Source organism: Manis javanica, chromosome 15 (assembly GCF_040802235.1).
Source record: "Manis javanica isolate MJ-LG chromosome 15, MJ_LKY, whole genome shotgun sequence".
Lineage (NCBI taxonomy): Eukaryota > Metazoa > Chordata > Mammalia > Pholidota > Manidae > Manis > Manis javanica.
Genome location: NC_133170.1, coordinates 34,043,272 through 34,059,184, shown reverse-complemented (window position 1 = coordinate 34,059,184; position 15,913 = coordinate 34,043,272). Strand labels below are relative to the sequence as shown.

Sequence of the window (15,913 nt, the reverse complement as noted above, 5' to 3'; positions counted from 1 at the left end):
ACTACCTTGTTGGGGAAGACAAACAGTTATAATGTGATGAAGCCAGTGAAACAAGCACAGAATATTATGGTTGCTAAGAAGAGGAACAATGACTTAATCATTTACTGACCAAGTATTTCAGTCAACAGGAAAGACATGGAGGAGTGAGAGAGCCTGATGCCCTCAAGGAAACTGCAAGGGGCCAGGTCAGGATATCCTACCTTGTATTTTCGGCTACTTTCATAAATCTGGTGATTATTATTGGACTATATTCAAAATGACCCACTGAATGATATGTTGTAAATGTTTAACAACTGGATCTGAAAAAAAAAAGACACCTGATTTGTAACATTTGCCCACCTCTGTGGTGTGAATGTTCCCATCCCAGCTGTTCTCAAGCCACCACTGTCTCTCCACTGAGCATGGGACCTAGAGAGAGGAACACACCACCATATGTCTGTGTGTAGTAGCTCAGCATGCTTAATACATTTACTGACTGTGAGTGTGAATAACCCTAAGAGACAGATAATAATGCAATGCAGTAAAATAATTTGAAAGCGGTGAGTTTTGAATATCATCTTTATTTTTAATATAATTTATTTAGTTTTAAGTGTAATTTATATATTTATTTTTTAATAGTAGTTTAATTTTTAATAGCGGCTTGTGTTGAGCAACCAGCTTGCAAATTTTTCCTGAAAATTTAACAATTTGTTCTTGCAAGCCAGTGTAAGCTGGCTTCAGCATGCCAGTGGATCTACCACCTCCTTAGAACCACATTGTTAATTATGGTGTCATCACAGTTTCCTCATTTTGGAGAGGGAAGAAAATGGGACATTCTGACTGAGAGCCAGGTGGGGAACTGTAAAGTTCCATTATGAATGTAGCTATGCAAAGAAGTGGGTGGCAGACAGAGTGGGTGGGAGGGTGGTGCAAGGCCTGAAACATAAAAAGAATGGGTAATTATGGTAAAGAGCATGAAGAATGGTAATTATGAAGTCAAGTTCAGAGAGCAAATGCTACCCAGTAGAAACAGGCGCTCCTCAGAGAGGGCATTACATTTATGGAGTGTCTACTGCACACTGTGAACTCTGCCAGGCACATGGCACATTGTATGTCATCTATACGTGTCACATGGAGTCACATGCTCCAAAGGCAGATACCTCAAAGAGTGCCAAGTAAGAATGCAAACTCAAGTCCAGCTTCAAAATCTTTGCTCTTTCCATTTCATCGACCAAGGATAGAATAGAATACGTACAGGGTAGTGGAATAGGGGTATCTGGGAGCAAAAACCAAGGAGACAATACTGAGGGCCAAGTGGCATCTATGAAAGGAAGATCACCGCGGGGGAGCCCAGCAAGGCCAGTTCCAGGCAAGGCAGCCCTCTGCTCAGAGGCCGCTTCCCGAGGGCAGCTCTGGGGTTGCCAAGGGACAAGAGATACTCTCGTGGTGAGAGAGAATTCTTTTTTCCTTTTTCAGGAAATGCCAAGAGCTTTGTGCACGGCTTTGTGTCAGCAACAGGAGAATCAGTGTGGCAGCTGAAGGAATGTGGAAGCAAACGCAGGAGTCCAAGGGAAAGAACATCAGATTTACGCGTATCCATGCGAAGCCCCAGCGAGGGAGAAGGAAGAGGAGGCGGAGGAGGAGACCCCAGGGAGGCGGCGCCCGGCTCTGCGCCGCCCCCGCCACTACTGTTCGCAAGGGCCCCGCAGCCTCTCTCCTGTCCGCGCCGCCCCTCCCCCCCCAGAGGATCGCAGGCGCCAGACACAGCCCGGCGGATGCCAAGAGTCAGAGGCACAGCCCCTCACTGGGAATAGAGCCCCTAAAGGGGTCAGGGAGAGGGAGCGGGCAGCGGGGACCCAGGCGGAGGTGCAGGTCCAACGCCCGGGAAAGCAAGGTGGCCGGGAGGGCGCCAAGGAGAAAGAGCCTCAGGCGCAGCACAGCACTGAGGAAGCCTCAGCCCGCAGAGTGGGGGCTCCGGTGCAACAGAAGGGTCCGGAGCTGGGCACGAGTTCTGTGTCCCACCAAGCTCGGTCATTGCTGGGACCCCCCTCAGTCTCCATGTAACACGTAGCCCAGAGGCAGAATGATGGAGGGTGGGGGTGTGTGGGGGCTCAACAATGTCACCCAGAGTCTAGGGCATTCTTTCGTCTTTTCTCTCCCTCAGATGAACTCTACTCACAAGGTGGCTGCCTCGGGTGTGGCACAGCTGCGGCTCCTGCAGCACCTCTCCCCGCGGCTCATCCACTCAGCGCAGAAAACCTTCTCCAGAGCCCCACCCTGATGTTTGCTAACTGAACCGTATCACCCCGCCGCAACTGACTGACCCGCGGTGCGCGAGGGACCGCTGCGACTGGCAGACCACCCCCGAACCATCCCCTGGAGACAGGAAGGGGCCTCGTCCCATAAGCACATGGCCGTCTGGTTCCTGAAAAAGATTTGCCTCCTTTCCACAAGAAAAAATGTTTGTGGATGCTGTGAGCAAGAGACAATCAAGTCAGGTACAGATTTGTGAACATGTGGAAGAGCAGGAGGTTTACTTGTTTAATGCAACTGTTACAGCTCTTACCACCCTGGCTCTCAGCCTCAGCCTCACAATGAAATTATGTGGCATAAAAAAAATACCTATGTCTGGATGTCACCTCCAGGGATTCTGATTTAATTGATATGGGGTGTAGGCTAGGCATTTGGATTTTTAAAAGCTGCCCCAAGTGACTCTTAATGTGCCATAAAATTTGATTTATTACATGGCAGGTTCTGTTTAAAATGCTTTAGAAAGTGTTAATCTGTTTAATTCTCTTAACAGTCCTATGAGAAAGGTACCATATTAAACTCCATTTTATAGATGAGGAAATTATGGCACAGAAAGATTAAATTCCTTACCTAAGAACAAGCCAAGATTCAGACTCTGGATGTCTGGCTACATACCATGCTCTAAGACACTATATCACGTGGAATAAAGAAGCAACAATCCTGTAGAGAAGTATTTGAAATGCCTATTAAAAATCCAAGTAGAGATCTTGAGCGGCCATAGTTTATGTGAATCTGGAGTCCGGGAGAGAAATTGCGACTACTGACGTAAAGCTGCTTATCCTGGGTGTAGAGATGGTCTATAAAGCGCAGGCTTAAGTGAAATCACTGATAGGGAGATGTCAAAGAGAAAAGGAGAGGCAAATCTGTACGAAGAGAAAGTTGATTGGTGTGGGAACCAGAATTAGCTGTGAAGAGCAGGAGGGATCTTACAGCACAACAGACATGCTCTAAAACTAGAGTGTGGTGATAGTTGCAAAACTTTGTAATATACTAAAAACATTGAATTGTACACTTAAACTGGATGAATTTATGGTATGTAAATTATACCTCAATAATGTTAGAAAGAGAACAGAGTTTGGTGGCATGGCAACATTTCCAGTGCAAACAGAAGGGGGGCTTGCAAAGGTGTGATGAGGCCTTGGAGGGACGTGGAGGACAGGAACACAGCAGCTGGGCTTTGGGAGTCCTCCCGGGAGGAGGTGCCCTGGGGAAGAGGTGCCCCAGAGAGAAGGTGCCCCAGGGGGCAGTGCTCGGCTGTTTTGAAATCCCTGAGTGTTTGCAGAAGAGTGGTGAGGACAGAAGCAGTAGCCACTGAATTTGACCAGAGGAGGTCATGCTGACTCTGAGGGCTGCAGAGCAGTCAGACAGCCTGGGATGGGAGTGAGGGGTGAGGATGAAGGAACAGCAGCCAGCCAGGCTCCTCATGGCCTCTGGTACTCCAAGGCTTGTAGATGTTCCCCCAGTTCTCTACTTTCATTTCCCACCATGTTCTTCCTGGGAGTGTGTCTTTGTCTGAATTCTCCCTTTTATAAGTCATATCTGTTAAGGCCCACCTTAATGACCTCATCTTGACATCTGCAAGGACCCTATTTCCAAATAAGGTCACCTCACAGGTCCAGGGATCAGGACTCCCAACACCTGCTGGGGAGACATAATCTGACCCACATCCTGTCTCCTTCCCTTCCAGGGCACAGCTGTCACCGCTGTCTGCTGTCACTGCTCACACCGCCCCACAGGCTCTCTCCTTTGCCTTGGACTGCTTGATTTTGGTTCTTCACTGACACGTTAGCACTTCTGTCACAGGGTGGTCGATCAGGCAGTCAATGTTTTACAATTTCTTTACTTTCTAAATACTATTAGGACACTAAAAATCCATTCATTATGGATTTATGAAAATAATAAAGTATAAAGAAGAAAAGTTACCCATAATACCATCAACAAGTGGTTGAGAGAAAACAGTATTGTTACTGGGTCATAGCCCAGTTCCCAACACAAGTCTAGCTGCTCATCACTCAAAAGCTCGAAACTTGAGAGATAGAGTTGGTGAAAAGCAAAGATGGCTTTGTTCACATGAAGCTGGTGATGCAGGAAGACTGTAGATGTGTGTCCCAAGACCATCTCCACAGGGCCATTCAGAGCAAGAGCGTTTTAAAGGGGAACAGAGGGGAGACAGGCAGGGCCTGGCAGTTAATCAGTGGCTTACGGCAACTTGCCCGTGGTCAGGGAGGCTGTGTGCTTCACTGCTGCCTTATGTTCATATCCATGGCTTACAGGGAGCTCCAGGCAAAATTCCCAAAATTCAGAAAGTTCTGGTGAGAGAGCAACATGTAGAAAGAGGTTTAACTTCCTAGCTTCATTCAAAATAGAGTGAGTTAGGCTTTGTTAGTGCCTCTAACAGTATCATAAATGAACAGTAGTTCACTGCATTTAAGACATCATTGATTTTAAATGGATTCCAATTTCAAAAGGTGAAAATGTCTGTCTTAGAATCAATAAAATATGGTGTATATATATATATAGTGGACATAAATATGTACAGAATTGGAACCACAAAATTCCATGAGAATCTCCCAAATTCCAAAAATCACACCAGTTTTTGTATCCCACAGTTTTTCTGAGCATTAGCTTAAGTATTTTCCTAAGATGTTATATATGTTTTTTAAATTATGTTAATGATTTCATATAATAAAGTGTAATGGTTTAACATTTGTATATTACTAATTTTTCCCCTTATTTTCAATTACACTGAAATAAATGTTATGTATAAATAATATGTATTTTTTTATTATTTCCTCAGGATAAATTCCAGAATTGTGTAGATAAAAAGAAAAGCTGACCACTATACTAAGAATGACCAAAAAGATTTCTAAGGCCTAAGTGTTGAAATTTCATTAACTCTGGGAGTCTCGAAATGGCCACCCTTGAAAACTTAAACTTTTGTCCTCTCTAATGCCATTTGTTAATTAAAACCAAGTTAAAGCTAAACAAAGTATGCATCACCACATCTCTTCTCCTTTGCTGTCCAGATTCCTGCTCAAGGTCAGAAGACAAGCAAAAAGCTTGCCCTTCACCTTACTGCTCTTTGGCGCCCAGATGTACATTGCCTCCAACCTACTTTCCTTGGCATCACATACTTTATGTGAGTAGAAGGGCCGCTCTGAAACCCTGTCTTCCTTGCCTGTCTCCCCGAAGATACAAAAACCTTTGTAAGACTTGAGCTCCTTGAAACATTTCTCCTCTCCATAAGAGTTCATGTTTCCATGCTTCTAAGTCCTTGCTCTGGCTCAAATAAAACTCATCTTCTTTATTTCAAGATGACTAATGAATTTTTCCTGCACAATTGCACCTACTTTATTAAAAGGTATGACTTTTAATAAAGCTGTTCATAGAATTGCAAAATTGTTTTAGGAAACTTCTTTCAATTTGTATTGCCATAGGTCACTCTAGTTGAAAGTGTATTATTTCTACACCTTAATATTTTCTTCCCTCCCTCCCTCCCTCTCTGGAGCCTTCCTTCCTTCCTGTAGCTCCAGTGGGGAGGGCAGGTCTCCACCTGGGGCAAGTTCCCTATGAGTTTGCTGACACTGAAGGAGATGGAATAGGCAGGTCGTGAGTGAGAAAGGGATTCTATGGCCCACAGCTCTCTTGGATTTGCAAACCACCTGCCTCAACCCCCTCCTTCCCTTCCCGCTGCTGGCTGCTGGCCGCTTGCTTCCCCTGCCCACCCCTTCTGAGAGGAACCCCATGGGCAAGCAGCAGGCCAGTCATATACCAGGAGCAGAGTGGAGGAAAGAAAGCTGTTTGTTCTCCACCCCTTGCCCTGGCTCTGGCCCTGCCATGGCCTACTGATACACAAATAGGGAGGGAAATTCTGGGTGCAAACTTCCATTTATCCCACACTTCCTTCCCTTATTCTTTTCCCTTTCTCTCCCTATCTTTCTTGCTTGCTAATATATATATAAAAGATAGGATTCTGTTGTTTTGTTAGGTATTCCTGCAGTTATTGGCAAACCCAAACATGTATTTCTTTATTCACTTACCCCTTCACTAGGTTCTGCCTCCATAATGATCTTACAGCTGCAGGACCTTGCAAGGATCATTAACCTTGTCTTGTCCTTTGCCCTCTTCTCTGAAGGTGATTGTAGGAAGGGGGATGGAGGTGGGGAGAGGGGGCTGATGATGGATAACGTCTCAGTTGCAGAGCTCATTCCAGACATGGAGTCAACATGCACCATGCCGAGAGCCCTCAGGCAGTGCCAGGGTGCTGGGAATGGCCCACAATCCTGAGAAGCTCCAAGCCTCCTCCGGTTTCTGCCCTGACCTCCACACTCCCTTGCCGTAGTATGTGAACCCACTCTTCAGCCCAAGGAGACAAGGCAGACTTGAGAAAGGTCCCCCACCTTCTTGTCAGGCTGCCCGTCTGATAAGAAAGCTTTCTCTTCTTTAAACCCATGGCTCAGAGGCTGGCTGACTGAATGAGGCAAATTTGGATTTGGGGGTTTGGTAACATGGGTAAATATAAAAGGTTTATTTTAAATTTCTGTTTTCTTGGCCATTTAAATTTCTTCTTTGGTAAATTTTTTGTTGATGTTGCTTAGCACTTTTACAGGATTTAAACATTTTTCATGTTGATTGATTTGTGTCTTTAAATATTAAATATTTTATGTATTACAAAAACTTTTTATAGTTTGTTTAAATTTTGTTAATATTTTTGACACTCTAGAGTATTACATTCTTGTATAGTCATTAGATCATTTTTTTTTCAACTTTTTAAACCACAGAAAACGGTTAGTCAATTTCTCACCAGAGCTCTAATAAGTCCCATCTGTGGAGGCTAAATTCAGACAATTAAATGAAAACAGCCCTGAGGGCAATACACAGCACCTTCTGAAAGCTTTTATTGTCTGGCCCTGGGGTCAGGGCTTCACACCATCCTTAGAACAACTCTAAAAGGGTTGGTTTACAACTTTGGGAGTCGTGGGGTTTGGGGGTGAAGGTCTGAAAGGCCCTGGGAGGGCAGGGAGAGACTGAAGGAGAAGCAGGCTCCAGAAGGGTGGATGGTAAGTGTAATAAGCAAGGGGAGGCTTGTCCTGAGCACCCCAAGATAGGACATTCCTGCATCAGCCAAACAGAATCTCAGTTTACACAGAAGCCTTACCTGGCTTTAGGCATGCCTGCCTTCTAGAGGTTCTCAACAACATGCTGCTCTCTCAAGACTGTGTCCTTTAAAGTAGTCCCCAGCCTGGTAAAGGTGGGCAGAAGGCATGTTTCAAGGGCACGGAGGGGCTGGAAGCCTCCATTGCCTGGGGCCAGCTCAAGAGTCAGTAGCAGTCACATCCTTCTGATGACCTCCTGTGACAGAATGGTGGCTGTGTCATCCCCAACATATGGATGAAAGAAGAGAGTTCGGAGGTTAACAGATTTTCTCAGGACAGATTTAATCCAGGTCAGGGTTAAACCCAGGATTTCTTAAATATAAAGCTGGCATTTTTAGTCATTCTGCCATATCTCTGCTGAAAGGTATGTAGAATCAGAAGTTTAAAGTCATGATAATTTTTTTTTGTAGATAATTATTTTTTATTGAAGGGTAGTTGACATACAGTATTACATTAGTTTCAGGTGTACAACACAATGACAAAACATTTATATACTTGATAATTCTAGCTATCAGCTATCAACATACAAAGTTGTTACAATATTTTGACTATATTCCTTATGCTATACATTACATCCGAGTTACTTATTTATTTTACAATTGTAAGTTTGTACTTTTTTTTTTTTTTTGAGAGGGCATCTCTCATATTTATTGATAAAATGGTTGTTAACAACAATAAAATTCTGTATAGGGGAGTCAATGCTCAATGAACAATCATTAATCCACCCCAAGCCTAATTTTCATCAGTCTCCAATCTTCTGAAGCATAATGAACAAGTTCTTACATGGAGAACAAATTCTTACATAGTGAATAAGTTACATGGTGAACAGTACAAGGGCAGTCATCACAGAAACTTTCAGTTTTGATCACGCATTATGAACTATAAACAATCAGTTCAAATATGAATATTCGTTTGATTTTTATACTTGATTTATATGTGGATACTGAAGGGTCCCCACCAGTAAGATGGCAAACTTCCGGCTTCTCTTCGGGGGGGGGGGGGGGGGGGGTCCTCAGTTCCCGCCAGCACCACCTGAAGCCCAATCACCTCTCGCCCCCCTCCCAATCCCAGCACCTAGCCAACAGCCACCAGCCCCGTAGAAGTGACACCTCAATCAATTCATGCCCCCTCCTATATAACCCAGCACCTTTCCCTAATAAAGCGGAACTCTCCGGTGAATTGCTGCTATGTATCGCTCCTTTCCTTTCATTGGTGCCGAAACCCAGGAGACGGGACACCCCAACTGGGCCCCGTCTTCCCCCGACACCAGCAGCAGCTTGCCCTCGTCCTCTTTTTCCGGCGCTGGCTCATCACACTCACCACTCCTCTCTGGCCTTTAGGTAAGTTTCCCCCCCGGAGTGGGCCACTCTTCCCCAAGCTATCGCAGTGCCATTGACCGTGATCGTCCGGCAAGGCCCTGACGCTCCGGGATGAGGAGGGAACGCTCCCCGCCTCAGGCCTTCACGGCTGCGGCGGACCCTCAGGCCCCTCCTCCAAAAGCCATAAATCCCCGCCTCAAGCCTTTACGGCTGCGGCGGACGCTCAGGCCCCTCCTCCGACAGTCATAAATCCCCGCCTCAGGCCTTCACGGCTGCGGCCGACTCTCAGGCACCCCCCTCCAACAGCCATAAACGAGGTGAGGTGACTCCTTTGTGGATGAGAACGCTCCCTTTTCCCCCCCTCCTCCTTCTGCTCCGTCCGCCGAAAACGCCTAGCGCTAGGTACCTCGTGACTCCGGCACTCTGCCTTCTTAGGGAAGTCTGGGTGACGACCCACACTTCCCAAGAAATTCTGACTCGTGTACGAGTTTCCACAGACCACCAAGGATCATCGGGGACGCCCTTTGTCTCCTTGTGGTCTGCTTCCAGTCCGAGGATCTCCGTTCGTCTTCCCCTGTTTGTCTCCTTCTCTGTCCTTTAGCCATGGGAGCCTCCTCATCCCTCCCTGAAAGTTCACCTCTTGAATGCCTGCTTAAGCATCTGGCTACCCTCTCCCTGATGCCTGATATAAAACCAAAACTTCTCCGTAAATATTGCTCCCAAGATTGGCCGACATACCCCCTAGACAATAAAAACCAATGGCCTGCAGGGGGAACTCTTGATCCTAACATCACTCGCGATCTTTTTAACTACTGCCAGCGCCTGAAAAAATGGAAGGAGATTCCCTATATCGAAGATTTCCGCCTCCTCCTCTCCCCGCCCCCTCCCAAGTTCTCCTAGCCTGCAAGCTGCCGCCCCCGCAGAAGCCTCCCGTTCACTCCCTTCCCCTTCTTCTCCTACAACAGCCCTTCTCCCTTCCTCCCCAACCATCGCCTCCCCCATCTCACCTCCTCCACCTTCATTCCCTGCAGATTAAGCCTGAGCCTTTCAGCCCCCCTTTAACTAGGTCCCAGGGGCCTCCTCCGTCTTTGCCCTCATCACCCGTTTCTCCCCTGTTAGGGACCGCCTTTGTCTTCTCACATGTTTGTAGAGAGAATGGGAAAGCACCTCCCCCCATGTCTGAATGCAGCATGGGAAAGCACAAGCTAGAGAACAACCGGTGCAGTCCTTAGAAGTTATCTGTCCACAAAAACATATCTTGCCAAGACTCCTCACTCTGAAAATAGGGAGACCTTGAAGATGTGTAGAAACACCGCCCCTGCTTCTAGCTATGCCCTTCCCCCACTTGCCGATGTGGCAGGAATAGAAAACGCATTCCATAAGCAATTAACTAGAGCCCTGCTGTAGCTCAGTAGAGCATGGGACTCTTAACCTCAGAGACATGAGTTCAAGCCCAACTAAAGCAGCAGAGGCAAGCAGCTGGGCTGCTAGCTGGTGACATGTGGGTCCGATTCTATCTTTCTTTATTTTCTTTGCCCCCCTTCTGCACTTCAGGACCTGCTCGACTAGGCACGGCTAGACCGCGTCACTCCCCCACAGACTGAGCCAGAACCCTTCAGTCCCCCTCAGACTCAGTCCCGAGAGCCTCCCAAAATTATCGCCCCCCTCCGGGAGGTAGCAGAATCCGAAGGCATCGTGTGTGTTCACGTCCCTTTCTCCTTAAGAGATTTAGCCTAACTAGAGAAACGCCTAAGTTCTTTTTCCACTGATCCCATGACATACATCAGGGAGTTTCAATAGACCCTCCAGTCTTACAGCCTCACACATCATGACATTTTCATGCTCCTGGCCAATACTCTCCTCCCTGAAGAGCGTAGACGAGTTTAGGACTTCGCCCAAATGCAGGCTACTGAAACCCACAGGACTGACCCCACCTATCCCCCTGGCCCCACTGCTGTCCCCGAACAAGACCCACACTGAAATTATAAAACCACCATGAGTCTCCACTCTCGAGATATTTTTGCCTCCTGCTTAATAGCAGGTCTGAAAAAGGGCAGCTTGTAAAGTAGTCAATTTTCAAAAGCTCCAAGACATAATTCAAAAGAGAGATGAAATCCCCTCCGAGTTCTTAGACAGACTCACTCAAGCCCTATTACAGTATACCAGCCTGGACCCAGAAACACCTGAAGGAAGACATGTCCTTATGACATACTTCCTAGCTCAAGGCTACCCCCACATTAAAGCTAAACTCAAAAAGTTAGAACAGGGCCCCGCTACCCCACAGACTGAGATCCTAACAGTGGCCTTTAAAGTCTTCCATAACCGGGAGGAGGAGAAAGAATGCCGTAAACAAAAGGCTGATCAGGCCAATTTCCAGATGTTGGCCCAGCTGATAAAACCACAACCTGGGCGCCCCTCTACAAACAAGCCCCCCCAAGAGCTTGTTTCAAGTGCAGAAAAGAGGGACATTGGTCAAGGGCGTGCCCCTCCCCCAGATCTCCTACCACCCCATGCCCCAGATGCCACAAAAAGGGCCACTGGGGGTCTGATTGCCCAACCACCCGAAGGGGAGGCTGGACGAACAACCCCCATCCTAAGCCCGCCGTAGTGGGGCTGGCAGAAGAAGATTGATGGGGCCCGGGGGCTTCTCGCCCGACCATTTCCATCACCAAACAGGAGCCCAGGGTTACTTTAACAGTAGATGGTCACCCCATCTCCTTCCTCCTAGATACAGGAGCCACCTTCTCAGTCTTGCGAGAATACCGGGGCCCTACCACACCAGCCATTACTCCTATAGTCAGAGTAGGAGGTAAACAGATTTTCCCATTAAACCCCTCACCCACCCTTTTATGCACAATCCAAGACAATCCCATACCTTTCTCCCACTCCTTCCTGGTTATGCCCCAGTGTCCCATCCCTTTACTAGGACGAGACATCCTTTCCCTCCTCCACGTTTCCATAACTATATCCACTCCCACAGCCCCCAGTACTCCCTTTCTGATGGCCCTCATAGCCGACGACCCCCCTCTACCCAATGAAAGCTCCGGTTCTGCCCTCATACACCCTGTAAATCCCAAAGTTTGGGACATTACAAGCCCCTCCGTGGCCCTATGTCCCCCTGCCTCTATCAAATTATGTGACCCCTCTCAGTATATCTGTCAGGCCCAATACCCCCTAACCACTTCAGCCCTCATAGGCCTCCAACCCATCATTCAAGCAGACCCACTCACTCCCCATTTAATACCCCCATTTTAGCTGTTAAAAAAACCAACGGATCTTTCCGCCTTGTCCAAGACCTTTGCCTCATCAACATAGCCATTGTCCCTATCCATCCCTTAGTTCCAAATCCATACAGCCTCAGCATCCCACTTCTCAGTCCTAGATCTCAAAGACATACCCCCATATTAGCTGTTAAAAAAACCAACGGATCTTGCCGCCTTGTCCAAGACCTTCGCCTCATCAACATAGCCATTGTCCCTATCCATCCCTTAGTTCCAAATCCATACAGCCTCAGCATCCCACTTCTCAGTCCTAGATCTCAAAGACCCATTTTTCTATCCCTCTAGACCCCTGCTCCCAATATTTTTTCATCTTCACCTGGACGGACCCATACACAAGACATTCTAAACAACTCACTTGGTCAGTTTTGCCACAAAGCTTCTGAGATAGTCCCCATATTTTTAGACAGGTCCTAGCTCAGGACCTCAAACAGTTTCATCATGATCACTCCAAGTCCACCTTATAATACATAGACAATCTTCTACTCTGCAGTCTCTCGTGGGAACAGTCTCAACTTGACACTGCCTCCCTACTTAACCTTCTAGCTTCCAGAAGTTACCGAGTATCCACCGTCAAAGCTCAAATCTCTTCCCCTCCTATCACTTACCTCAGATTCCTTCTATCTCAACAAAGAAAGTCCATTACCTTAGACAGAAAATGGCTCCTCTCTGACCTGCCCATTCCCAAAACCAAGACAAAAATCCTTTCCTTTCTAGGCCCTTTCTAAGCCTAGCTAGATATTTTAGAACGTAGATCCCTAACTTCTCCCTGCACCCTGTTGGCAAGACCCCTGTACAACCTCAGCAAAAGCCCCCCTAAAAAACCATTATCCTCCTCACCCCGACACTCCTTCATTAAGCTCCGTCAAGCCCTTGTAGAAGCCCCAGCTCTCCGTCTTCCTGATTTGTCGAAGCCCTTCTCATTATACATTCATGAGAGGTCCAGTCAAGCTCTAGGAGTCCTAGGCCAATATGCTTTGCCCCAGTAGCTTATATCTCCAAGCAATTAGACCCCACAGTTCAGGGATGGGCCCCCTGCCTATGAGCATTAGCCGCTAGACAGCTCTTGCAGAAAGAAGCTCATATACTGACATTCAGGGTGCCCCTTACCATTCTGTCCCCACATCACCTAAAAGATCTCTTAACCTACAAAAGTTTACAGACTCTCCCTCCCTCCAGACTCCTGCCCTTACTGTCCTCTTTCCTCCAAAATCCCGTTCACCCCCTTTGCCATCCATACCCGAATCATGACTTTTTCCTCCTTTACTGCTCTCTCGCTTTTTTTCCTCATTCCTATTGTCTTCCCCACCACCCCAGCCTCCTTTGTATGGCAATTCAAAGTCAGACAGACTTACACACAGCATCAAACAAAAGTTACTGCCCTCATTGCCACACCAGACTGCCCTCTGAAAAGCTGCTCTGAGCCTTTACACCTCCACTTTCCTCCCTCCACTGAAGTGTTCACTAGCAGCTACCCTTATTGTCCCTACCTCTGCTTCCTCTATGACCAAAAACAAGCCTATTGCAGGCGATGGCCAGATACCTACGGGAGATGTCCCTACTAGTCTTGCACCATTCACTACATAGGTAACTTCCAGTACCTACAGTATTACTCCTCCAACCGTTTCATGAAATATCCCAACAGCTCATTCTCCTTATCAATCCCAGATCCCTGGGACTCTCGATGGGCTGCCAGAGTCACAGCCTCAGTTTACTACGGGGAGTCCTCGACCCCCCACAGTACCCTTCATATCTCTCGAAAGTATGTTCCCTCTCATTCCCAGATCTCTCAAGTTGCATCAGATAGCAGACATTCCGAAAAAGTCATTATCCAAACTCTTGATAGTGCCTCTTCATCTTCTTATCCCCACCCCTCTTCCCATTTCTCCTACTCTTCGTTACAGCTCATTCAGGACACCACCATCTTTCTCAACCACACCCTTTACACAGCCAATTGTTTCTTGTGCACATCACTACAGCGCCCACTGCTGGCCGCCGTGCCCCTTAATATTTCCAACTACTCCTTCCATGCAGAAAGACAACCCCTCTGCCCCCTGGCAGACATACCCCTATGGGAACCAGAATACGCAGAGATAATCTCACCATCCACCACTGTGTAAGCCCAACTCCACCCCCCTCCAGCGCACTTCACTGCCTCTCTATCTACACCCCTACCTCCAGCTCTAAGACTTTTACGCAACCGGGACACTTCTTTTAGTGTAATGGCAGTCTTTTCAACTCACTGCCTCTCAACTCCGATACACCCTGCATTCTCGTCACCCTAATCCCACAGTTAACACTTTACAGCATGGCAGAATTTCTTGAGCTCCAACCTCCCTTGCCCTCGCGCACAAAAAGAGCTGCTTTCCTTCCCATCATGATCAGTAGCTCTTTGATCACCTCAGCCATTGGGGCAGGGTTTTCGGAAGAAGCCTTGGGTCACTCTCTATAGGCAGTTAGAGGTCTCAACGCCAAACTTGAGGGAGCCTGACATCCACTGCCGATTCTCTAGCCTCTCTCCAAAGACAGGTCACTTCGCTAGCTAAAGTCACCCTTCAAAACCGGCGGGCCCTAGATCTGCTTACAGCCGAGAAGGGCGGCACCTGCGTCTTCCTCTGGGAAGAGTACTGCTATTACATCAACGAATCTGGCATTGTAGAAACTGACATTACCAACTCACTGACCTTGCCTCCAGTCTCCACTCTGCTTCCAATTCCAACCCATTCTCGTCAATACTAACAAACCCCCTCCTCACCTGGCTCTGGCCCATTGCAGGCCCCATAATAATCATTCTTCTCGCCTGTCTCTTCTTACCCTGTATAATAAAGTTCATCAAATCCCAAGTCGGAAAAATCTCTAATCAAGCTTTCAACCAGCTTTTACTCAGGAACTACCAGCTTCTGGCCACAGAAGATCCCTCACCCTCACATGACCTCCTCACAACACGCTGAGATGGACCCCTCTTTCCACTAGAAACTGTTCCTGGAAACAATAGCCGCAGACGCCTGGCTCCTGACACCCATATCCTCTTGGCCAACCTATGGTTACAGGGAACCTTCATTGATTTCCAAACCTGAAGAAGTCCACATCTACTCGTCCTTACTGCGGGGAGTCCTATCAACCCTTTCCTCCCAATCCTCAAGCCCTCACTACCTTCTCCGCCCCTGTTCAGCAGGAAGCAGCCAGAGAGAAAGCAACGTCCACAAACCCATAGAGGAGAAAGGAGGGAATGAAGGGTCCCCACCAGTAAGATGGCAAACTTCCGGCGTCTCTTCGGGGTCCTCAGTTCCCGCCGGCGCCACCTGAAGCCCAATCACCTCTCACCCCCCTCCCAATCCCAGCACCTAGCCAACAGCCACCAGCCCCGTAGAAGTGACACCTCAATCAATTCATGCCCCCTCCTATATAACCCAGCACCTTTCCCTAATAAAGCGGAACTCTCTGGTGAATTGCTGTTATGTGTCGCTCCTTTCAGATACCACATTTCTCTCTTTATTATTATTATTTTTAATAAAATGCTGAAGTGGTAGGTAGATGCAAGATAAAGGTAGAAAACATAGTTTAGTGTTATAAAAGAGCAAACATAGATGATCAGGTGTGTGCCTGTAGACTATGTGTTAATCCAAGCTAGGCAAGGGCAGTAAAACATCCACGGATGCAGAAGATTTCTCTCAGAACAGGGGGGATGAGGTTCTAAGCTTCACCTCTGTTGATCCCCAATTTCTCACCTGATGGCCCCCCTGCGACTGTGCCTGTCTTAGGTTGTTCCTCCCTTGAGGAATCTTACCCGTCTCTGGCTAACCAGTCATCTTCCGGGGCCATACAGGGAAATGTAAAATTGGTAAGTGAGAGACAAGCCATATTGTTTGAA

The 15,913-nt window shown here is 47.4% G+C and overlaps 1 long non-coding RNA gene across 1 annotated transcript; it reads right to left on the bottom strand.

The window, feature by feature from the left end:
- Positions 1–4,473: 4,473 nt before the first annotated feature.
- On the bottom strand, positions 4,474–10,936 carry LOC140846463 (uncharacterized). The gene is made up of 3 exons (XR_012125567.1): positions 8,766–10,936; positions 7,448–7,658; positions 4,474–4,598 (listed from the first exon to the last, which is right to left on the bottom strand). It is a non-coding gene; the product is annotated as an uncharacterized lncRNA (long non-coding RNA).
- Positions 10,937–15,913: the final 4,977 nt, after the last annotated feature.